The sequence below is a fragment of the Wasmannia auropunctata genome, unplaced genomic scaffold (genome assembly GCF_000956235.1).
Source record: "Wasmannia auropunctata unplaced genomic scaffold, wasmannia.A_1.0 LD336106.1, whole genome shotgun sequence".
NCBI classification, from domain to species: domain Eukaryota; kingdom Metazoa; phylum Arthropoda; class Insecta; order Hymenoptera; family Formicidae; genus Wasmannia; species Wasmannia auropunctata.
Genome location: NW_012026784.1, coordinates 9092049 through 9117099, shown reverse-complemented (window position 1 = coordinate 9117099; position 25051 = coordinate 9092049). Strand labels below are relative to the sequence as shown.

Below are 25051 nucleotides of genomic sequence, written 5' to 3'. Positions count from 1 at the left end.
CTATATATATATATATATACTACTATAAAATTCAATTACTTCACCAGCTTTTTATTTATTCCGTGTGTAAAAGTAGACGTCGCAAAATTGCTACGCGCTGCAGTATTACAGCCGCGCTGTGTACATGTGTTTATTTTTGCTAACGTTGCCCCGTCCAACTGGGTTTCTATCATCTTGATGCACTGTCGCGCATTGGTCGTTTTACTCTCGTCGCGGACGTTCTTGCGGTGCGACGTCGCGGGGACATCGCGCGCTCGCGAACCGATAAGGAGATTTCATTTCACCTGGGAGTTTCATTAAGCGGTAATTAAGTTCCGCGTCGCGCGCTCGAAAGCCCCGCGGATAGGCGTTGGCGTCGGTCTTGCGGCACCGTCGTATCATTATAAACCGATGCATCTTAATCATTCTTCGCCCCGACTGCGACGCCTATCCGCTTCCTGCGACGTCTTCTACCCACACTTTGTCCTCTCCCCTCCCCCCTTTTCGTCCTGCTTCGCTTCTTCTCATCTATATCCGCGTCCTCCCCGCTTCGTTCCTTCCTCGTTCGCTCGTCCTTCCTTTCGGAGGTGAGGGGGCCACTCGACTCGGTTCACTCTCCGTCTCTTCGTTTACAGCCTTATTACGTAGGATTAGATTAACTTTCGAGCGCAACCCACCTTGTTTATCCTGCTACTCGGCAGGTACTCTCTCTCCTCCCATGCTCCTGAAAACCGGGGATGATCTCCGGTAATAGCCTTAAAGGGTAGGTAGATTCGCCCTATCCCCCGGTCTGGGCCCTTTTTCCTTTTAGACACGGATTTAGGTGGAAAAGTAGACGCCGGAATTCGATCTCGAAAAGTTAGCGTTATTTAATACCTGGGAGAAAGGATTCTACCCTTCCAAATGGTACTCGAGATGGGCGCGGATTGTTACTTCTATTTAGTCGCGACATCATTGCCAATTTAATTTTCCGCTTTTGCAAACAACAGCGGTGACATTTAATCGGATTAGATCGTTCATCTAAGGATGACTCAAATTGTAATTTATTATTATAACATATAGAATTTTTTAATAACTTAACCTAATTCGGTCATTTATATTGTATCATTATTTTTGCATTTGCAGCGCATTTATATCTGTATGTCGTAATTGCGATTGAGCGCATATAATTAGCATATATAATTATCGATTTTTGCAGCAAATATATGAAAGCTTCTCTCTCTCTAGAATACGGAAAATCTTCTGTTGTTTCTAATAATCGTTTGCTATAATTTTATCTACAGAACAATTTAATTAAAATTGTCAGAATTGCGCCTGTTAGGAACAGCAGTGCTTCGATGTTCTTGTAAAATCTGTATTGCGCTTTTTGAATTCTGAACACGAGTCTCGTCTGAAGGAACTGCATCGGTATTAACGTCGCGTCCGATGTACCGAGCATTGTTTTCGCGCCGGCTGCATTCGGGGTTAATATTCAGGGAGAAGTTTTCCATGCGCCTCGTAACAACTGAAAAGGAACTAGAAAATTTAATGATCCGACGAGGCTGCTGCAGCTGCACGTGATCGGACGACGATTTCGAGAGGTGGACCCGATGCATGAAAGATGGAAATACATTACGGCTAATGGGCGATCTTTAATAAACTATTAAGTCCCCCGTCGGGGGAGAGTTTTAAACTCCACGACGCACGACGGTGAGTCGTCCTTTTCTCGCTCTGTCTTTCTCTCTCTCTCGCTCGCTCGCTCGCTCGCTCTTTATCCCCCCGTCCATTTCTTAACTTTTTCCCTGGCGTTTCTTCCACTCGACCTCTTTCTAGATGTCTGCGAATAGCTCATAACTTTGCGGTTCTAACCCCATCTCTCTTACTACCGTCCCTCGTTTCTATCCAACCTGTCGTTCCACTCTCCCGTCTCTCTCTCTCGCCCGGTCTCTCTTCCTTTTTGCGCTGCCTCGTTTTTACCCCAGGTATTCTTATCCTGGGGACCCCTTTATATCGTAATTACCATTTTTATCCTTTCTCTTATCCCTACCTCCCTACTCCTCTACTACCGGCCCACCACTGCCGTTTGGTCCTCCCATCGGAATTCATTAAAGTCTCGGGAGTATTCTCGCGTAACTAGGGGACTTCTCTTCTCTTCGAGGACGGCGACTCCTTCTTCCATCCGGCGAGGAGAAGAGAAGAAAAATTCAAAGAGAAGACCGGGTCACGTTCTCCGACGTGGGAGAAAATCTCTTGCCAGTTTCCGATAGACGACAACGACGACGACAAAGTAGACGAAGTAATCTCGTGGAAGTTACTTTGCGTCGAGGAGTTTCCGGCGTAATGGGCGCGATTGGTACCGATTTTGTTAAGAGTACATTTAATTTAATAAGAGCACAGCTGCTGCGAGAGACGACAGCGAACGTCGAGGAGACGCGCCGTTTTCCTCTTTCCTCTCTGCACGATCCGTAAACTAATTATTGATAATAAGAAATTGATTTATCGATGGGCGACTGCATTAGCATATATTAGGTAAAGCGGCATAAAAAAGTAATGCCAGATTTTATCCCGAGACGAAGATAATCCTCAGTTTAGTTTTTACGAGGAGAGTCGTCCTTTCTGCCAAGCACAGCCATACTTATGTCCTTACATAAGTCTCGTCGTCTTAATGCTAAACTTGCAGTATTTCCTCTGAAATATATTCTCTATTTTTCATTGCTTAGACCTGTGTGAATTCCTAGATCTGGTTAAAATGTGATGATATTAAATTCTCTCTGTAGACCCTTTTTTTTTTATAAAACATGTATTCTAGGAAATTAAGAAAATTTTTATTTTTTCCAATTATATGTATGAATTCTATTATAATTTTTTACTTTTTTTTTTACTATAATTGTAATTTCAAGTTTACTATAGTTTTTCTAAATTTAAAGTTAAATAATGGTATATTTACATTTTTTTTGCAACTGTCAATATTTACCGCAAAATTTCAGTTGTAACGCAGTGAGAATATTTTTAATCCACGCCCGGGTAAACAAAATCTCGCGATCCAATTAATGCGTTTTATTAAAAAATAACTGTAACGAGCGTTAACTTTTTACATGATCGCGAGCGTGGGATCTGAGAACCGTGCGATCAATACCAGTTGATCCAGCAATATCGGAAAGAAGAGACTGATTGTTGCTACAGGAGACCGGTTTCCGCGACGATAATGGAATCGAAGGTCGGCCAAGAGTCTGTCGGTCAAACGGGTTAAACGATAAAGCAAAGGAGAGAGAGAGAGGGGGAGGGGGGAGGGAGGGGAAAATGCATCATTGATTTTTGCAACAACGACGCGTGGAGGACGCGGGACGTTGCTGATGAAACGTCAGGCATCCGCGTTTACGTTCACATATGCTCGCGCGGCAGTTCCTCTCCTAGGAACCGCTATAAATGCACCTTTTGTTGGGGCGACAGTATGCGACAGAGTTATGCGCTATGTTATCGCGAATTTACGCGCGTACGGGAGAGAGCGATAAACCGGCGAAACTTACGGCTCGCAGTAAACCAAGGCTCTTTGTAGTGAAGGCTCGTCTCTCTCTCTCTCTCTTTCAGGCATTACGCGCTTCGTCATACTGCAGAACGGAAGATGTCCGCGCTTTTATCGAATCGAGTCGATAGAAGGCGCGGATTTTTGTTCGCGCGGGTAAACGCGGACACGCGCGCGCGCCACTGCGGCGGTTACACTGCGGGTAAAAGGTGTATTTACAGGCTCATCCTGGCGGAAAACTATACGACGATAGGGAAGACGGAGTGACGGGGTGGATACGGAAAACCACGCTTATTACGCTCGATCGTTTCGTCTTCCTCTCTCCGCGTTGCGTGGATCGCGGCCCCTGCGATCAATCTGCGAAAAGAATAACCTTCTCCTAACGGAACACGAATCAAGGCGTTGCTCCGAGGGAATCTCCGACGTGGAGATCTTCGCCCGCGCGTTATCACGCGGCCGTTTCGCACGAGAGATATTTCTTCCCTAATGGCAGGTTGCTCTCCCTCGCACGTTCCTCTACTTAATACGCGCGTGCTACCGTGTTAAAGAAGGTAGTTTGCGCACGGTGCATCCAGCAAAAGGATGACGATGAGAGCTTTTCAATGTACACATTATATACACGCTATTTATGCAATTTCGTAATTTAGTACCGAGACATGCGTGGTACGATCCCTTCAATGTACCTACAATGGAATTGGAGCAGATAAGATTTATTTCTCTTCCATATCTTTTAATCGATTTCTTACGTTTTATTTTCCGCCAGTCGCGATAAAACTTTTTTATTACTTTATGCATTAAACGTAAGTACACAGAGTGACCTAGTTTTCCAGCTTATAGCGAATTTTCTATCGACATCAATGAATTTCTCGATATATATCGGTTTTAAATATGAGAGGAACAGATTGAATTTTTCCAATATAATGGAATCAAATAAAATTATATATATATATATATATATATATAAAATCATTTTTACAAATACCTATCTTCGTCAATTTAGATAAACATAATTTCCTACTTAATATATACATGTTAGAAAATCAATATGCGACACTCTGAGTCTCTCTAGTTCTCTCCGTTAAGAACTGGAATTTTTTATCCGATGCTGTATTTTGCTCAAGTAAGCAAGAACTTAAAACCGGCAAATGTTCTTTTTTTTCTTCTCGTACGAGTAGACGACCGGTTTGCAAGAGAAGCTTGTAATGGATTAACGTCTCGTGCCCTCGTTTACTTTATTTGCCGTTGCTTTGCCGAGAACGCAGGATGCTTTTAGAAGTTTGCCCGAGTTAACTGAAATGCTTAACTGGAATAACTTTGCAGATAACTCTGAAACCGAAGTTGGCCCCGGGTCAGTAGCGTAAAAGCGATGGTTGTATCGGATCGATTTATCAGGACTTGCGTAGCTCCCCTGTTCCCACGAAGTTTCGACGTGCAATATAAACATCGATGATCGCACCTTCGCAGTTATATCGCTTTCACTCTCGCAAAAGTGATAAAACGCGGATTTGCGTGAATAAAACTCCTTTTGCGCGTGAGAACGTTATAAGCCCGTATGTCCGGTTTTTAACTATTTTGATATCCACAGCCAACGTTAATAAAAAAAAGAGATTGAATTATATGCGTTAAGTCGATTCGCTTTAAATGCTTATAATTGTGTATTCGATCTTTTTTTTTTTTTTTTTTTTTACAGCGTCGGCACCCGATAATAATCTATAATTTCGAGTACGATCGTTTCGAATTTCTGCTAAAATGGATTTTAATAACATTATTTGGCGAGCTCCCGAGATAAAATTGGAATGGAAAAAATGTCAAGCATCTCCCGTGGGACTCCGGGGTATCGACTGCAACGACCTGGACGATGAAATTAATATGCTGTTAATAATTTATTTAATCGTGCGTGCACGGATGCTCGGATTGACGCTCAAATTATCCGCGCTGCAGCGTTCCACGTTTATAAATCTATTTTCAATTTGTTAGTCTGCTGAAAATAATTTGCAAGAAATAACAGGCGCATCGGCATTAAAACGATACGAAGATCTCGATGCTTACCGCAATGCTGGCTGTGTGCGGTCGGCGTCGCGGGAAATATTTCGAATTCACGCCGTGGACCACGGCGTGATTTACAATGGTTCGGTCGACTGTAAATTTGTACGCAAACGCGGCCGTCAAGCTCGGAATGCAGAACGCGTGTTTGCGCTCGCTCCAAAACCTGGTGTCTTACCTGGGCGTCTCTCCCTCGTCTTCGTTTGTTCCGCGTCGCCGTCACTCCCTAGGACGATCCTTCGTCCTTTTCCGCTCCGTCAACGTCGTCGCGACGTATTCGTTAACCGTGGAGCAGGGATCGATGCTGCGACGCGGATTTAGAGCGAATATGCGGCCCGGTAGATACGAGCGACGCGTGCTCGCTCGCTCCGACGAATCTCGGGAAGGGAAGACTGATTTTTCTTATCGTAGAATCGGCTCTTCAAAAATTCTCACGACGCGACTCTATCACACGATTGGAGAAAACAAGCGTGTTCCCCTTTCTTTTTTCCCCTTTTTGTATTCGTTGAATTCTCCGTTTTTGGTATGGAAAAAATAGCGGCGAAATTATTCGTTTATGTGTATTGAGGGTGCGCGGTATGAATGAATTGAAATATTGGATAATTTAACCCGTATGCCAAATCAAGATACTATTTTCATTAATATTTAAAATATATTTCAACGTTATTGATTATTCGCGAGGAATGTATTGTTTAAAATTACCAATGATAAAAGTACTTTAAATAATTCGCTCCAACAAATAATTGCTTTAATTTGTAACTGTTTATATTGATGCATTTTGCATAGATATTGTTATACATGGTAAAAAATAATTGAATAAAATTTGAGAGAAACTGAAAAACCTGTTGGCACGTGTTGTTTGATGCAAAAGATGAAAATTGCTTGTGACAAATGATCCGGAAGTAATGCCCGGTCCACGTTTAGTTTCCGTACTATTTCCTCTGCATATCAGAGCATCGATTCCTTCACATTACCGTTTCCGAACTTGGAACGATTACGCCCTCGGATCCCGGCGGCTCAAGTCGAAGATATTAAACGATTTCGTTTCGCGGCTAAATACTTGGGTATAGTCGAGCTCACTCCCGAACTCGATTAAAATGTTCAGAAACTTTGCTGGAAGAGGGTTTAGCCCTCTGCGCGCGCGCGCCGCGTGCCCGTGGGGCACGATTCGGATGAGGGTTGCGATGCAGCAACCCGGATAGGAAATTCACGAGGACGGTCGCGAACGAGCGGGGTCGGCGATCCCTGCCGTGAAGGGGTCCTGCGGAGAGGAGTGAGTTCCCGTTCGCCGCGGATCGAGCGGCCAACTTGGCTTTTATAATGAAACTCTTCATGGTCGCTAGTGGAAGTCACTGCAAGTAGTTCGCGGTGTGTCAAGATTTAGAGCGATAGTTGTTACGACCAAGTTCTCCCCTTCCGGTCTTCTACAACTGTGGCGTCTTGCGGCATTTTCTCTGAGCCTGCGCTTCTCTCTCTCTCTCTCCTTATTCTTCCCCGTCTTGCTGCTTCCCTCTTGCCGTAACTTCTCTCTCGACCTCCGCCATCGAATCCGACGTGGCACAAAGAGCCACTTTCTGGAAACATCCGTATACGACCCCCAGGGAGGAGGTATGAGTCCTTCGGCATGCTCGAAAGCGGGTTAACTGTTGCTCGCTTTTGATTACTACTCTGTAATTGAACGCTAAGAGAATACCTTGAAAGGGAAGTTTTCGATCTCAATATTACTCTGATGTGTTTCGCTCATTAAATTTCCAATTTGCACGATAAGTCTTATCATATAGTATATATTTCTTGTTCATATACTTACACGCATTGTTTGTAATATAATTTTCTTTACTTAATTGCGATATTTTACTTGGAGTCAATATCTCGAGTAATTTCCGAAATGAATGCGCGATGAAAAAATGTAGACACGATTTAATCGAGTCGCGTCGCTCGGTGAAAGTCGAAGAGGTAGTCACGCGAGGTAATTTCAACCCCTGTGTTGCGAATATCTAATAATTAATTCGAAAGAAATGAGTGGCGTGTGCGATACGTACGTCGCTTTTAGCGTCGGATGAACTAATTCCCAAGTGGCTGTCGCGTACACGCGGTAACGCATCTCGACTCGCTTGTATGCTCACCTGCCGTGATAAAGATACTTTATGCGGCGGGACGCGTGGCGAGGAAGGTCCCGTATACTAAAGACCGTGGGTTTAATTAGACGCGCGATACACAATCAGAATTACGCGCGCGGCCCACGGCGCGACGTGTAAACATGTGTTCGCATAAATCTGAACGCTAAAGAGATTAACCACGTGTCGGGTCACGCGCGTCCGCGAAAGATACGTGGCGCACGCGGCCTTCGGTCTCCGGCCGGAAAAGCAATTCCTGCGGAAAAGTGACCCACGCTGCTGCAGGTGTGCCGCCGCGTCGCGCCGGTGGTTCGCCACCATCGTGATACCCGAAGAGTCTCCGTCATTACGGCTTCTCCCGTTACATAACTTTTGGATTTCGCGAAGTCTGGCGGAAGCCGCGAATTGTCTCGCCTAATGTCGCCGACAAACGTTGCCGTTGCTCGAACTTCGGGGAATCCCCGGACATACTTCCTGCGAGATACGTTCCTGCGATGTGATTTGCGGTCGGTCGTTGGTAGATTAGTTCGTGAAATCAGTTCAGGCGACATCAGGGACTAATTATCATGCGACCCAGTTATTACAGGATTCTATTTTTCAGTCCCAGATTCTTTAGTCTAACATAAAATTTTTTTAAATGTCATTTTGTTTTGCTAACTTACGTCATTGACATAATAAATTTGATGATGACATGATGATATCAATGTGCAAACACTTAGGGAATTGTTTCGCTGTTTCAGCTAGAGTTCTAAATATTATACTTAAATTATATCGCTGTTTTTTGTATTTGCTAAAAAATTGTCTGTCATACGTAGAATTTATAGCAGCAATATTCTAAGAATATGCAAGAAAATGTAGGTCTTATAACCAAATATGATTGGAGTCTGGATTGATTAAACGTCATAGAGAAACTTTCTTGCTAAATTTGACAAATAGTTCAGATATAATTTCTGTCTCTGTTATCTATATTAATTAAATACAAAACATATGTGGTATCGCAGTGCTTACTAATCACTTATCCGTTTTAGCTAATTTTTCGTACCTAAATAATTCTCGCTATAATAATTGCAAAATTACTTTTTTCAGTGAAAATTTATCATAAATAATATATTATATATTATTATATATTCCACCGTTAAAGATCTAAATTTAAATATCTCAGATACTCGAATTTTAAATTTTTTCCAAATTTTAATGGAATTCTTAAAAAATGTCTGTTACCTAAATATTTTTCTCATTATTTTACCCATCATTTTTGTTAAAGAAAAAGGAAAATTGATTAGCTTAGAGCGTGTCAGACATTTTCGGATATAAACGAGACAGTTCACGTTTTATCTCGCTGAGGTTGATTTCGCAGGCGAAGAGATTTCGTCTATTAATCTTCGAAAATATTTGACGGCGGTAAAGTTCTGATCGAAGAAACGTCGTAGGCGATGGAGGCAGTGACGGTCTAAAATACACGCGCTTCGTATATATATTCCTCGGGTAATACTGATTGGCACTTAACTACGCACGAGTTCGTCGCTCTCGCCGGGCGAAAGACTCGGCGAGTGTCTGTAGCGCGACAAGTTTGGCGCTTCGACGAGAGACGAGACGCTCGAGAAGTTCGATCGAAACTTCCGGGAACACCTAAGAACGCGTCTTGGCTTCCGCCAAATTCGTAGCGCAGGTTCCAGCTGGGAGTATATCTTACCCGGCCGATATACGCGGGACGCGGCAAGGAAGATTGACAGAGAAAGAGGAAAGGGAGAGCACACAACGATAAAGTAGCACGTAATTTTCACGAGTTACAGAAGTTGCGTGCTGTCGAAGACAATCGTCGCGGTAATTATCGGTCTCGCCGTTCGCGGAGGAGGTAATTTCATTTCAAATTTACGAAATGACACGAATTTACTAGTTTTTTTTACGATTCCTTTTACTAAATAAATTTACTGTGTTCGCGTGACGATTCCAGTGTCCGAACACTTTGCATAATTGGCTGTTGCAATTATAATTACGCGAACTCTCGTTATTGTGTGCGCAAAAGAGTTGCCTTGTTGAAAAAAAAAATATTTATATAAAAAATAAATATTCCGACCGTGGGAGACGAGCCTTTTTACTCTTTCGTCGCGGTACGTTCGTCTTCAAACGACTGGACTGCGTCTTTGAAGCAAGGCATCCTCGCAGCTAAATTTTAATGAGCGTGCAGTGCGCTGTTGCATGCATCTCCTTAACGCTTCGAACTTTACGCGCGTTTACCGAGTCCAGAAAAGTAAGCTAAAGCTCTATCGGGATTGTTATTGATCGAACTTTAATTTATCGAGACAAATATTATTTCCCGACAGAGCTCTCGCGGAAAAGCTATTGATTTATGTAAAATTACTGTACACTCTGCATTTAGCTGGGCGCGCTTGCAGCGTTTGAAGTCGTCGGCCCCGCGTTCAGTGAGAAGCGAACGTGTGCTTTGCTTCTCATTGCGTATATATTTTGCTCTTAACGGGCAAAGCTTTTCGCTTTAAATTGTCGTCAACAGCTTTCGACTTCAAAGATATAAAGACCTAATGGTAAACGAGGTAGCTCGCCAAAAGAAAATCATGCCCAAGTGAGGAGCTCCTTTTCCATCCAATGCGGATCGTGCGACTCGCGTTATCTGCCAGCCTTCATAGAGCCGTTCGTAGATTGTCCTCGTCATTATCGTCCGCGGGAGTACATTAGGGCGGAGAGTACATTTCGGGAAGCGACGAAACGTTTGTACGTATCCTAGTGGTGGTTGTTAACTTTTCGAGTTATAGCGAGATAAGAGCCGGGCGCGGTATGGCCGAATGCGGCGCTTGAGTTCGTGTCGACCGACGATGGGCGCCTGCAGTGCACAAATGTATCCCGTCTCTATGACGTCTCATTTCCCATTAGCGTATATTAGCAAAATAGCGGCGTTGTGCGCGAGAATGGCAATAGCGAGGAATAATTTGCGCCGCTATCGTAAGGCGTTGAAGTTCTCCGTTCATCATGCCAGACCGTCATAATCCATAAAAGCGGCTCGTCATGCAATCTCTGATTTGATAGCTAACGTATGCGTGCGCTGCCGTGTTGCGCAATCGCAACCCGGCGTTATAGTAAAGTGACGATTAATAGATCCGTTATAGAGAAACGTCAGCGCGTGCGCCGCATATGTATTCGATTAATAATTCATTATTTGCGTGTGTATCAACTGATACTGTAATTACTGGGCAAATAGTAAAACGCAAATACACACCGCCGATTACCCACTCGACAGAAACCCTCGCTACGCATTCGGGACGACCTGCAATTATTCGGTCGACCGGCGAGATAAATTATTCAGCATGCGCCGAAGAGTTCTTATCGCACGAAGCCATTTGTCAGATACATAATGATTAGCGTGGCATAAAATTCGTTAACTCCACGCTTTGCAAAGCGTATATATGAAACGCCATGTCAAGTAATGACTCCAAATTGATGTTGCTGAAGTGTCGGACTTTGCACTCGATGTGAATTATCTTGTTTATTTACGGTTTTCTGCACGTTGTATGGAATAAATTTTGACGTATATATGAATATTCATGAAAGCAAATGTAAAACGTGTTTCAAAAATTTCTGATAAAATAATTTCATGAATAAGATAATTACGTATTACAGTTAAAAATACATTTAATCTTCGTGCACGTGATGGTATATATATTAAAAATTTTATGCCATATTCGTGTAGAAAAAAATATAATTCTAAATATAAATGTAGCTAATTACTTACTCGCTAAATATGATGTATGTACAATATCGATCGTAGATGGTTGACGTGAAAAGTGAGAATATCTGAAAAACAACGATGCCGATCGTGATTTTTCGTTGAGTCTCGTTCCGCTGAAAATGCAGCTTATCGTCCCCGTCGACATCTCGAGCCCATTAAGGGTTATTTCGCATCATGTTGGCCCTTTGAAGAATAATCGTGTCAAGTGAGTTACATAACTTCCATGTCCCCTGTGTCGACTCAGTCCGGCGAATTGAGATCAAAATTGCGTTCACGTTTACTCGAACTTAATACCAGGAGGGTTAGTTTTAATCCTTTCGATCTCCGTGATATCATTATGCCGTCGTAATATATATAATACGAACTTTTGCATTTAAATGAGATAGCGGGATAAAGTGTCGTCATTTCTCTCGTTCAATTATTTCTGGGGGAATTATTCATTTCGGTTGAGGAGGGGATGCAATAGAAAATCACTTTCCAGAAATTACGTCAGTAAAAAAAAAAATAAAAATTTGTATGATTTTGTAGACTTTTTTAGATTAATTTATCTTAATTTCTAAGAAACAAAACACTTTTCTGCGATCTTTGGATTACTTGTCTAAACCGCGGGACTTGTCTAAATCGCGCGTGAAAAACGTATAAAGACCTCACCCAACATCTAATCCACATGCGAGGCGATCAAGGCTGAATTTACGTGCGACTAATTAATTACCCTACATAAATAAGTCGGGCGATTAAACCTCCTAATAAGAAGCCTACCTTCCGGCATGTTTATTCCCGCTCGCGCTCGGAAGATTGCAATTTGCTAACCGGGCGCGGTTAAGACTCGGGTAGATCGCGGCGAATTAATTTTAACGTTGTACGAGTCCGCCCGGTCTACATAATAATTAAGGACAATCTGGTAATGAATTCATCGCCTTTGGTACGGCCCGCAATGGTGCGGCTCGCAATGGTAGATAACGTCGCGAGATTATCTCGACTGGTCTGTAATTTTCGTGAGCTTCTAAGTCGACGACTGGCCGCGTCTTCATAGGACTTTCGTGAGAACGATAATTAAGAGTGCTTCGTCGACTTACTAACTTAATCGGCGAATCATTACATTATCAAATAAGAATGGCATTGTCTTAGAGCACAAGAAATATTTGTCGGAGCAAGAAATTAAAATTTTAAGAATTCGAGAACGACATCATGAAGAACGTCATGTCGTGCTAAATGATTCATATAAATGTAATGCGACTGGTGATGAAGAAGACGCTGTCAATCGATCGATCGTAACTTGTAAAAGATACCATTGTTCGAATGGAAGCCAGATTTATGCATAGATATAATCTCGATTCAACTACATTATCGATCCACTTTTGAGAGGTGTCGACAGTTTCAGCGTTATGATTGGTCACGCGACAGTATGAATATTTAACGAGGCGGTTATTCCGCGCGTTCGACGCTTTTAAAATTAAACTCGTCGCATTCGGTCCACCAAGATGCTAGAGGAGAGCGAAGAGTAGATAGAGAGAGGGGAGGGCAATTATTCGCGGAGAAAAAGGAAATTTCCCATTAAGCTGACTTTGTTAAAGCCGAAACAAAATTAGCCCATTAAAACAACGGGATTCTATCGCCGATAAACCTCTCTCCGCACGTTTCCTCCGCACCGTGGTTCTGTCGTATTTTTATTCCGTCTTTAAACTCGTAACTAGCTAGCCTATCGAGAAAGGAAGAAAAAAAAAGAGGAGGCGAGAGAGAGACGTAGAAGGGAAGAAAGGGAGAGAAAGGCTCCAGAGTTAAAAAAGGGGAAACATCCGGCGTGCCATCGGTCGTCCATTTTCAAAGCATCGACTACGCCAAAGAACGTTCGTTAATTTTAACAAGATCCCGGGCGAACGAATGGGCGCTCGTTAAACAACGCCGGTAATTTAACTTAAGAAGGGGGGTGTTGCAGTGGTATCTGCATCACAACGAATCCGCGTGCGCGCGTTTCAAGCGACTATTTTGTAATTAAGCGCCGCGGACAAACGGTGGCGGTGCGCGCCGATCGATCGCCGTACCGCGAGACTAATTAGAAAATTAATCGGTAACTTTCGCGTGTATACGATTTTATACATCAGGCACGAGCGTCGTGATGTAGCGCAGCGTGAAGGGATGGACGGGGGCCGCCGGATTTCACGCGTTTCGCTACCCACCTACCTTGGCTATAATATACCTACGTGGAAAATTATCGGCCTCGAGCGTGCCGGAGTTTATTCGATTTAGACGCCCGCCTCGCGAGAGCTCGTAAAACATCCACGGCTCGACCCGAGTAATTAGAACGGTAATTAATATGGTTTTTCCTCGCGCGAAAAGCGCCCCCTTCTCGGCGGCGAACTTTGGAGCGAGCCGGCGAAATAGGACGAAAGGAAGAGACGGAGAGCGGGCGGAATACCGGCGAAGACAATATGAGAAGGAAGTATAAATTTTTTGTTTGCAAACGCAATTTATCCATTACACGGACTCGCTAGTGATGCACGTCATCCGAGTGCAATTTTGTTAACGAACGTACGTACACAGAACTAGTTAGCGGAGCGAAGCTTATATCACTCTTCTAATAAAAATATATCTGCGCAAGAATATAAAATATTGTGTATATTTCGCTTGATCGTTTCAGAAAATATTTGTGCAAATGTAGATATTTCAAAAAGATAACGAATTTATGCAATTAAATAGAAAAAGATTAAATGAGTGTCATCCAGGGTAAGCCTATATGAAAGTTTATTTTGCTAATGAAAATTTGATTTAATCTTTCAAAGTTGATTTAAGCTTTAAAAAGTAGTATATGGACGTAAAGAGTGCAGAAATAAACGATAATTAATGCTATCAAGATAGAAGAAAAATGATATATGTGTATGTATATCTACGAGGTTAATTTTGTCAGATCGAGTACGTTTTATTGCAAGTCCCGTAATGCAATTGCTCCATATTGCCAGCTTTCAATGGGAAAGGTATTGAAATGTGTAATTGGTTTACTCATTTTTAATACGGGGCGTGCACCGGGCATAAATAATCCGGGCGAAAAGGAGCTATTGAACACAGCGAACGCAAACGAAAGGGAGAAACGAGCCGATACCGTCGTTAATAATCTAGCTTCGAAATTCAACGTCGATAAGGGCCGGTATAGGCGGCGGCATTTGGTACACGCAGCGCAGCCTTTCATATTCTCCGTGATAACGAGATCGCCATTTTTTGTCGAGTATTTATTCCTCTTTTTTTCCCTCCCCCACCCTCCACCAGCTCGCTTCTGCGAGCCGTGATTTTTCGGGCCGGGCGTTTTACGCGATTCGCTTAAGCGAATTGCATTCGACGACGACGCGGCCGTCACTGACGTTATCACTGCTCTCTCGTTGTTGTTGACATTATTCTCTTTAACTAATACGAGAGGGGCCATTGAGTTCGGTTCGATAGCGACGGGGATTAATAGTTGGTGGTGATACTGCTCCATTTCCCTTCCCAACGCCCTCCCGCTCTCCCACCCTTTCTATATTTTTCTGTCCACATTTTTTTTCACCTGCCATAGACACGAGATTGTACGTTAATAAAAAGCTGCGCGCGAATGAACGAGCGTACAAATCGACGTTGATAATTAATGACGGAAATAAAGAGCGAATTTTTATTCGAAAAAATGCTCGCCGTCGCCAGACGTTATTACCCGCTTAGTGATGTATGAGCGGTGCAAGCTAACGTTCGTCGTGCAACAACGTCACGTCGCCGAATCGAATGGCATTAATTCTTCCGACTGTGTGCGCGGTCGCGCGCAACGATATTTTCCATGCGCACGGGCGATTTTGGGGAATTTTACTTCGCGTCGCGCGCCACCGCGCGGGGAGGTGTATTATTTATGACGTTATATTACATTTACTGATTTAATCATTACGACGTTAATAATGAATGATTTTTTGGTGGGACGGCTTACGGGATATTATTATAATGCGACCGAAAACGCGCTCAGCGCGGCCGAAATTCACGGCCGCAGCGATGCCGGTCGCGTACATTGCAAATGCCGTTCTTTTGATTGCGGCGGGGATACATATAACGGGGCGCGGGCGATGAACCGACGAGCGCGTTTTACGCGCTCGGCCATATTCGAAGATTAATATTATATCCAAACATCCGGCGCAGAATGAATTTACAGAATTCAATGTCCGTAGCAGGTATACGCTACTCCGGCACGGTACCCGCCCGGCATTAAATTTGTATCGCTCTCGTTACCGGTACTTCTGCAAAACTCCATTGTATTTCATTTGTAATAAATGGTCCGCGCTGTGTGACGATAAACACGCGAGTCGCGTTATAAATGTGTCCGTTTGTTTAGAGATAACGCCGCCCCGTCGTGTACACGTGTTACGGGCAAAGCCCGTTTGTTGTAATCATGCATATCTAAAATTGTGCGAAAATCCGGCAATAATCAATTTTGACATTTTAGAATTGCGGTGTATCGCGCGCGAGGGAGAGGCTGAAATGGGATTTCGGAGCGGGGTTGCGTCGAAATGGAAATCGGTCCACGACGCGTGTGCGATTGTGTGTGCAGCTTACGGCTGCCGTCGAAGGCTTTTGATCCTGGTCGGAAAAAAATTGATATAGCCTGATAAAAGATTCTCGGCCAATTACGCGGATTCGACGAGGGAGGGTGATCCGCGTCCTTTTGAAGGGATAATTAGTACGATGATAACCCGGCGAAGCATGATATAATGAAACGAAAACAGCAGCGCCCGGGGTGCAGCGAGGGCCGGGCCGCCGCCCGCGGCTACGAAATTACATGGCCACCCGATATAATATTCCCTCTTTCGACCACGGTGGGATTGATTGTGTTTATCTTTCATTAGGAACACCGACGGAATGAGGGGTAGCAGGGCAGGGAGGGGGTAGAGGGACCGAAGCTGTGAATAATGAATCACGCGATTCTCCGCCGTACATCGGGCGTATACTTCCCTCCGCAAAATCGTAACAGACAAGAAGGCGATCCAGCGACCCTCATCCGAGTCATCTGGACGTCTCATTGTTTCGCTATAACGCGTATTTCGAGCGAAAGCGGCAAATAATAACGATACATCATCACGTAACGACGAACGTATCTCGTCTTTCTCAATCCACACGTTATTTCGTTTTGAACGTTGCAGGATTTGTAAAAAAAAACCGTTAAAGAGAAAATGTTAAATTTTGTATTACGGAATACGCTCGCTCTCCGGTTAGCTTTTAAAATAAGCTTCTAACGCGATAAACAATTTAGAGTTAAATTTACATGTTGAGTTTAATTTATTTATCGAATTACACACACTATATATTCACTTTCCGATATAATATTCTTTTCGCTTTAAAATATTATTTTTCGATCCCTTTCTAACTCTTTGATTGGCAAAGTATTGAAGTATAAATAATAAATCATATTATTCTGATTTGGTAATGCTTTTGGTATCTTCTTATTGGATAGCGATAACGAATAGTGAATTATAAAAAAGAGACATTCGAGCGATGTTACCGAAATACGCGAAAGGGAATGATGGTCGTTGAATTCAGCTTTAGTGTCAAGCCGGATTTGTTTTACGAGGCAAATATTTTTTGATATTTGAGCTCTCACGTGGTTTCCATTTCCATTCCGTTTTGATTATTTTGATATGGCGGTTGTCGTTAGCTTTGGAGTGTAACTTATTATTCATCGGTACTCTTGTATTTGGTTACACACGTCTAAATGCTTTCTCTCCAAATTTTGATAAAATCCGTATTTTGATTCTATGAACCCTTTAGTTACGCGATATTAAATGGTATGGGGAATCGATTATTTATTTAAGTTTCGTTATTGTGAAGTTTCCAATTTTATTCGTGCGCGAATATATACGTACAGAACAGTGAAAGGATTACATTACTTTTTGATAAAAAATTTACAATAAAAGTTTATTTTGAAGCTAATACGGAGAGAGATATCGTGTTTTATAAACACAGAAGATATTAAATTTTAAAGTTAAGAGATAATAGCTAAGCCATGCATTAATAGATCCTTTTTTGTTATAAAATAAGATTCCAAGTAACATCATCAACGATGAATTTTCATGGATGTATAATAACTTTACAGTTATATTAAGTGTATGATATGATCTGACGTTTGTGCAATATTACGTTTATTTTTTATATTATATTTAATTTTGACTTAAGAATTCGTAACAAGTTATGTACTTAGACGCGATGAAGTTTTTACTTTAGCGCATTTCTCTCTTTCTCTCTCTTTTATTGCAAAAAAGAGCCACAGCGACAGCCATATGAGTCCTGTTAAAATGCATAAATTCTAAGCTATGAACTCTGACGTTATATCGGACAAGCTATATGCTTTCACACCTACACGTTTCATTAAACCGGAATTCCTATATCGCTAACGTTTCGCGCGCGCTGCAGAAAAACTTGGGAAACAGATTTACTACGATGGGCAGAAAATTGCGTCTCATCCAATTTTCCGTACGTGTAACCGAACACAGAGCGTTCGATCTATCCCCGGCGTGTGTCCGCGCGCCAAAAATTTCATTTCGATTTTATTATTCGCTTTTTTAAACTCACAAGAGAGGGGAATGACATCAAAATCGATCCGCCTTGGGCCACGTTAAAACAGAGAGCGAGGCATTTCAACAGCGAAACTTCAATTTCGAAGTCAGTTCAGACGGTTTGTTCGGCGAGACAGGTGTGCCGTCTAAAATAACCATTTATCGCAAAATCGCTCACGTAAATCCATGATCGATTCTCCGAACGATCGAAAGTGCCTTGAAGAGTAACACATCACTATCGTTATTATTAGAGATTATCGCATCATGCGAATATTTCCCTAAGCTTTCAGCCCCTCTTGAGCAGAGAAATCAATTTTGCAATTCTATTAATTACCAATTAATCGGTTTGCAGCTTCCGCAACGGTTAATCGGTAAACAGACTATCTCGTTAATTAATCGTGAAACGGACGTTGGGGCTTCTCTTTCGTGAAAACACAGGTGAAATATCGGCGGTGAGGACGTGACATCCAAAGTAGTGCACAGGCACAAAGTGCATTTACATTGCATTTATGCCACCGTTACTCTCGCAGTTGACTCGAATTCTTCAGCGGTCGGGCGCGAATTCTTTATGAGGACCCGCCGCTCCGAGTTTATCGGATGACCTAGTGGCCCTTTGACCCCAAATGCCCGGCGTGCATACAACGTGATGCATTGCCGGCTTGCTCGTAGACGCCCGCTTGCAGCGTGCAGCCATCTAGGACGACGAGCATCAACCTCCGCGCGTGAACTTTTCACGGCGAGAAAAGCTCGACTGGTACCGCCGAGGTTCTCTCCATCAGCGATAAATCTCGACGTCGTTCTGAAATATTTATACTTTTTTAGTAGACGTAAAAATTTTATTCACACGATAACAATAGCGAGAATAATGAAAGCCTGCAATGCAGTTTGTCATGCGTAAGTTAGTTCAATTATTTTTCTTGCAAAAATTTTTGAGAGTTGAAAAGAAATAAATATCAACTCGAATTAGAGACTCCCCATTCTTTCAGAAAATGTAATATCAATGACGTATTAAATTCAGAGATTGATTTCTGGAAAGCTAACTAGGTGTGCTAGCCTTACTAAACTTGGGTTTTTATTTTAACCCTTATACTATTGTCGAAATGTTAGAAGCTTTACCGCTGTTTTATTTTAACCATTACTATTGTCGAATGTTAAACAAAGCTTTATTTCTGTTGTAGAATATTTTTAACGTTATACTCTTTTTTTTATCGAAATTAGGAAAGTTTGACGCATAAAATTTGAAGGCTTGATGCATGAAATTCTTATCAAAATCTTCTTCTATAGATCATAAAATAAAAAACTTTATTTCAAAAATATGGTTTCTTGGTTTATATGCTTTTTTTACAGCCGCCGCTTCGGTGTTGCGTTTCAGAATTTCCAAGACCTTATTTTACAATCAAGTTTTCTGCATGTTTTGCTATTATAATACTTAGTTACGTGTTTAAATAGTAAATCTGATATTAAATCAAAAACTTTCTATATAATTAGCAATAGAAATTTCATTAATTAATGATATTCTGCTATCAGTATTTTTTAAATAAATAATTTTCTACATTAAAATTATCGAGATATCGCCAATTTTACGTTTACTTAGAGGCTGATCTTATAAACGCTTAAGATATCGTCTTTTCTTAAACGCTCGATAATCGTTGCTCATCGCAATGCATTTTACTTTTAATCGCATCCTTCCGCGAGCGGGCCCCGCTTCGGCATGGCGTTTAATCTGACGAAATTGCCACTTTGTCCGTCCGTAATGAGTTCTCACGTCGCGACGGAGTGTTATGATCGACGAGGGCGACGGCGGCGGCGGCGGCGACGACGAAAAGAAGAGAGATAAAGAATGCCGAGAGCGAGACGAATTAAGTTCTCAACTCCATTCAAACATCACTTCCGCCCCGATGATCTCATCACGCGCTCCTCCTACGGTTCGATCGACGCGCAACGATATTATTATAAGGAGTCACTCCTCTTTCACTCGGAGTCCTTCTCCTCTCTTTCCTCATTGAGACCCACACCGCGTTACACTAATCATTAATGCGTTTTTCGCGACGTAGTCGACGATATCGGGTAAGTAGGAGATGAATAATCGCGGCGGAGGGTCGCGGGGAGACGGACTGGTGGTCGGAGCGTTTTCAGTGGAAATCGAGTGGTGCGATAACTCTTCTAGACTGAATCGAACGCTCGATAATTCTTCCAGATGACCGAGCGATCAATCAGTGCAAAATATAGGCGGTCCATAGCTCAAGCGTTATCGATATCATGAGAAAAGACGTGTCGTTGACCTCCACCTACCATCCCGTTTTTCAGACGTTATCATTACCGATCAACGTTATTCCGTGTATGACATTGATGTCGGTCAGTGCCGCTATATTAAATTAAATAAATAAGTAGGGTAACTGTCCCTATTAGTGTGCTTTTATATTTAAATAAGTCATAAAAATAAACTGGTACAAATAAATAGACAAAGTATATATTTTTTTATTAAGTTAATACTTTAACTTAATGAAAAAAATACTTTGTCTATTTATTTGTACCCGTTTATTTTTACGACTTATTTAAATATAAAAGCACACTAATAGGAACAGACACACTAATAGGGACAGTTACCCTAGGCAATATTATATCAAGCCGTGTAAGCGAAAGAAGACTATTTTATATTTTATACTTTAAGGAAATTTCTTTACTCGAACTATGACATTTGAGAAATGTAGCACACAATTTTATGTGATCCTTCATTATATTTTCATACATAGATATCTTTTCAAATCTTATATATTTTTTTACGTATTCTTGGTGTAATATTCTTTCAAATTTTTAAATCGATTTCTCGAAGTCTCTTTCTATTATGCATACTTTCCTTTTTTTGGGAACGTTCTACGGTTATCACGATTTCCACGGTAAATATGGTTCGAGCAATCGTGCAGGTTGTGCTTGACGCATACATTGCGCTTTTGCATTTGCAGAATTCACAGGATCGCATTGTCGACCAGTTCGCCACGGAGGAATGCGCTCTTTTCTGCATCGGAGGATACCGCATCATGGGCGTATGAAACGGTTCTTCTGCCACCGCCGCACCATACGCTATTAATATCATGGGGTATATTTAGATTTCAATGGGGAAGAGAACGCGAGACTACGAATCGCTCGTCCGATATGTCGTCTGCAAAGCGCAACCACTTGGGCGAATTGCAATAAAGGAGTGCTTTAAGCTGAAGCATCTTCGCGCATTAGCCTTATTAAAGGAAAATCAGTATCGATAAAGTTTGACCTCACATTCTTGATAGATCGACACTGCCACTTCCCTGTAAGATTTCAGCTAGAAAAAAGCGCTTGTTTACACAATTAACAATAATTTATAAATCCACTTTGTCACGCTTCACTTTAAATTGGTTATATATAAAGTTTTAATTTGAATCCAAAAGAGTTTCGAGCTTCGAATCAATCTTAATTCCGTGGACGAAAAAATGTCTTTCGCGTTTACTTGTATACATCACTGTCTCGGTAGCCGCGGGCGCAATATTGTTACATCCGCGGAGCATTCGTTTCTTAAGATGTCTCGACGCGGATTTACGCGCGCCCGGTGAATCGCATTATTTCTGGAGCACGAAGCGCCCCGAACGGAATGCACTTTCTGGTTCATATTTATAATTATCACGGCGGCGGTTTCCGCGCGCGCTCTTATGCGTCCGCTGTGTGTGCATCCGCGGCGTCTGCCGCGACATCCTGTTTCTTGTATCTCCCCGTTTTCGTTTTTCTCGTGTGCTGCGCGCACGAGAAACCCCGAGATTCAACACGTGACTGGCAAACGCACCGCGACTTCAACGGTGCATCTTATACGATCGTGGTATCCGAGGTCGCGCGGTAACGTTCTCCTCGAAAAAGCTTCTTAGAATAATAAGTACGCGTCTATGGTTTTCCAGTAAATCCTTAAAATATTTAAGGATTTACTCCGACGTTCCATGAATAGCCGAAAGAACCGAAAGCGGCCCTCCGTATGTCGCGTCGTCGAACTTCCATTCACCAGAGATCGCTACAGATGGTTCTCCCGTGACCCGAATTTTCTAAAAAAGAAATAGCATTACCTTGAACCGAGACCGTCGGTCTCTTTCGTATTTTTCGGATTTCAAGTACGAAAATGTAATACCGAGGGAGACAATCACGTAGCGAGATCTTTCTCCTGTTGTCTCTTAGATTTACTATTAATCCCTGCAAAGTCGCAACTGTCAAGGCTCTTCTCAGGATTTTTCAGTTCTTTTTTTCCCCCCTTAAGAGGAAGTATCTCGTTTTCTGCGAGTAACTCGTTCGGGGAATATCTCGTTCTCGAAGAGAGGTCGATGACACGCGTTAGCTTATATAGAGAGACGTTCGGTTTAAAGGTCCATTAGATCTCCGGATGCAATATCGTTGCGACAGGTGACACACCGGATCGTAAGACGCAGATGGCGTATATTAAGGACACGCCACCCGGTATATCGTCACTGGGAAATGGAAACACGGATGAAACACGTTTTGTTTCGATCGATCAAAAAGAGAGAAAATATTATTTCACCTGAGCTGAGCATTCGAAAATGTATACATATATTGTAATCGTATCGAATGATTTGTAAATAAACAAATTGCCTGTTTTACATTTATGCGACGTGTATAAATTGCTGGCTAATGTACGTCGTTTAACCCATTTTTTTTTTCTGTTTTAATCGAGATGAAAATTTTTTCTCTCTTCGTTGAATTATACAATCACGGCCGTAACGTTGTCTGTTAATTGTCGCCGGCAAATTTTGGGCTGTGCACTTGGAATGAAATTTAACGATTGCGTCAGTGACAGATTTAACGTGGCGACTGACAAATACGAGTTCGAATTGCTTTTCCTGTCGCACATGCTGGCCGGTATCACTCCTTCTAATGTGTGTTGCGGAGAGTTTCACGATAATTACAATAGTTTGACACGTTATACCGTAAGCTATTTTCTCCGACTGCGGACACACTAGAGAGGGAGAGAAGTGAGGGGGGAGGAGAGAGAGAGAGAGAGTCATGAGATAGAAAATCCATTTACGATCTAAGCTTCGGCTTAAGGTAAGCCTCGGATCGGCCCATGATTTCGGTACTTCGATAACCCAGTCGTGCCAGCCGCCGGCGAGATGTTCGTCGGCGATCCTCGATCGATTTTCCCGGTATCTCCCGACACAAGGGATTAGGTCAGGGACCAGAGAAACGGGTTAGAGCACGGCGAATCGGATGCTAGCACGGCCATCCGAGTGATGAGATGATTGGCTCGCTGATGAAACCTGATAGAGCTGCCTGCTGCTTGGCCAGTCTAGCTTGGATTATGTTCTCCCGTGCGAGAGAGCACGCTGGATCACAGCCTCCCTGATCTCATCCACTTCCGCCTCGGACACCTATATTCTGCTTCGCGGCCGTTCCGGACGATCTATCGTTAGAAATTTCGAAGATTTGATTTCGAGAGACTCGGAAATTGGAAACGCTATAATTTCGACAGCGGCCCAATTTTCGTCGCTTGAGATAATACGAGAGAATGTATTTTATTTTATTTTTTAGTTTTTATTAAAACATGCTTTTATAGTACAACAAATATTCCTCGTGTACTTTTCGCACTGTGTCAGCTTTAGCACCGAAAAAAGAGAATTGTTGTAATAACCTTTGAGTAAAATTCAAACACGTATTTTGCAACACTGCGTATCCTCTCGAAGAAAAACCTATTTTTAAATATAGATATATATTTGCATATTTTTTTCTTCTGGACAGATACGGCTATTCATAGACGTATGCGCGCTGACATAAATTAAATAATATATAAGTATCCATAAATTCGAGCCAGGACACATTGTCTGTCGGGAGCGGATATCGAAGGAGGAAGAGAAAGCAACAAATTGCATCTAGTTGAAAACTCGTTCGGCCATCTCTCTTGACTTTCCACGACGAGCAGCCCGTCTCGAGAAAAATGACACTCTTATCTGAAAAATGGCCGGCCATAAACAATCCCGCGAATCGGTGTACGATAGCGGGCGGGCTGCTGCTTTCGTATAGCACACGTCTTCGTATCGCTCTTTAACCTGTCGACAAAGTACCGCGTGATAAAACTCGGGAAAAATCGTGACTTTGGTAGAAAAATTACGTGAACATAAAAAATTTCGCTCTGTCTCTGCGTAGATAAGATAATATTTTAATTATTAGCAAATATTCGCGTATTACGTGTTCGCTTGTTCATTAAATATTATTTTCTTTGCTAAAACATTAAAGTTTCCTGTGTGATCTTTTGTTTTAATCATAATGCAATAACTCACGATTTTTTTTAGCATGAGAGAGAGAGAGAGAGAGAAAGAGAGAGACAGTAGGTTTCTTATTTTATCTATGTGAGATAACTGAAGGTACAAAGACGTACCGCAGCACAAATATTGACAAGACCACTTAGTCTTCTTTATCTAGATGAAAATGAGGAATTATCAAACTCAGGTCATGATTCAGATATTCTCAGAAAAATGTTGATAAATAAGTTTCTTGATAAAATAGGTTTTGTAGGAAGAACGTAAATAAAATATCAATTTCCAATCAGAGTTAAAAATAATTTTTTGATTATTTGATTTATATTAACGTTTAATTTTTATCATTAAATTACTCGGTAAATTTTTTAGCAAATTGAATTTTAATCGCATCAACATTTAGCTCTAAATTAATTGAAAAGTAACTAAGTCCCATTATTCATTTACGCTTCTGACATTTAATTTACCGGGGCGCTTTAATTTTCATCGTTAAATAGCGCGATAATTAGATCTTAGATTAAATTCGCGCTGAGGGAAAAATCGACTATGAATTACTAGGAAGAGTGCGAATACTCTTTATAAATTTATACCTCGAGAGTCGTCGGGAGAATAACGGAGGAAGAATGCGAGTATCAAACGAGACGCGAAATTAGGAAAATTAATTGTCGCCGTAAAGAGAGACATACTCCATCCGCGATCCTTTCGCGCGGACACTTTTTCCATCATGCCCGGACACGTCTTTGTACGCTCGCCTCCGTACGCTCGCCGAACGAAGTTTTCTCCGGGTTTTACCGTCCGTATAGAACGACGGCCGTTTAGACGTCAACAGCTGCGTCGCA

The 25051-nt window shown here is 42.1% G+C and overlaps 1 protein-coding gene across 1 annotated transcript in view; it reads left to right on the top strand.

Moving 5' to 3' along the window:
• The window catches only part of LOC105455987 (E3 ubiquitin-protein ligase MYCBP2), a 180610-nt gene that overhangs the window by 120378 nt on the left and 35181 nt on the right, over window positions 1-25051 (top strand). The gene's annotated exons all lie outside the window — the stretch shown is intronic.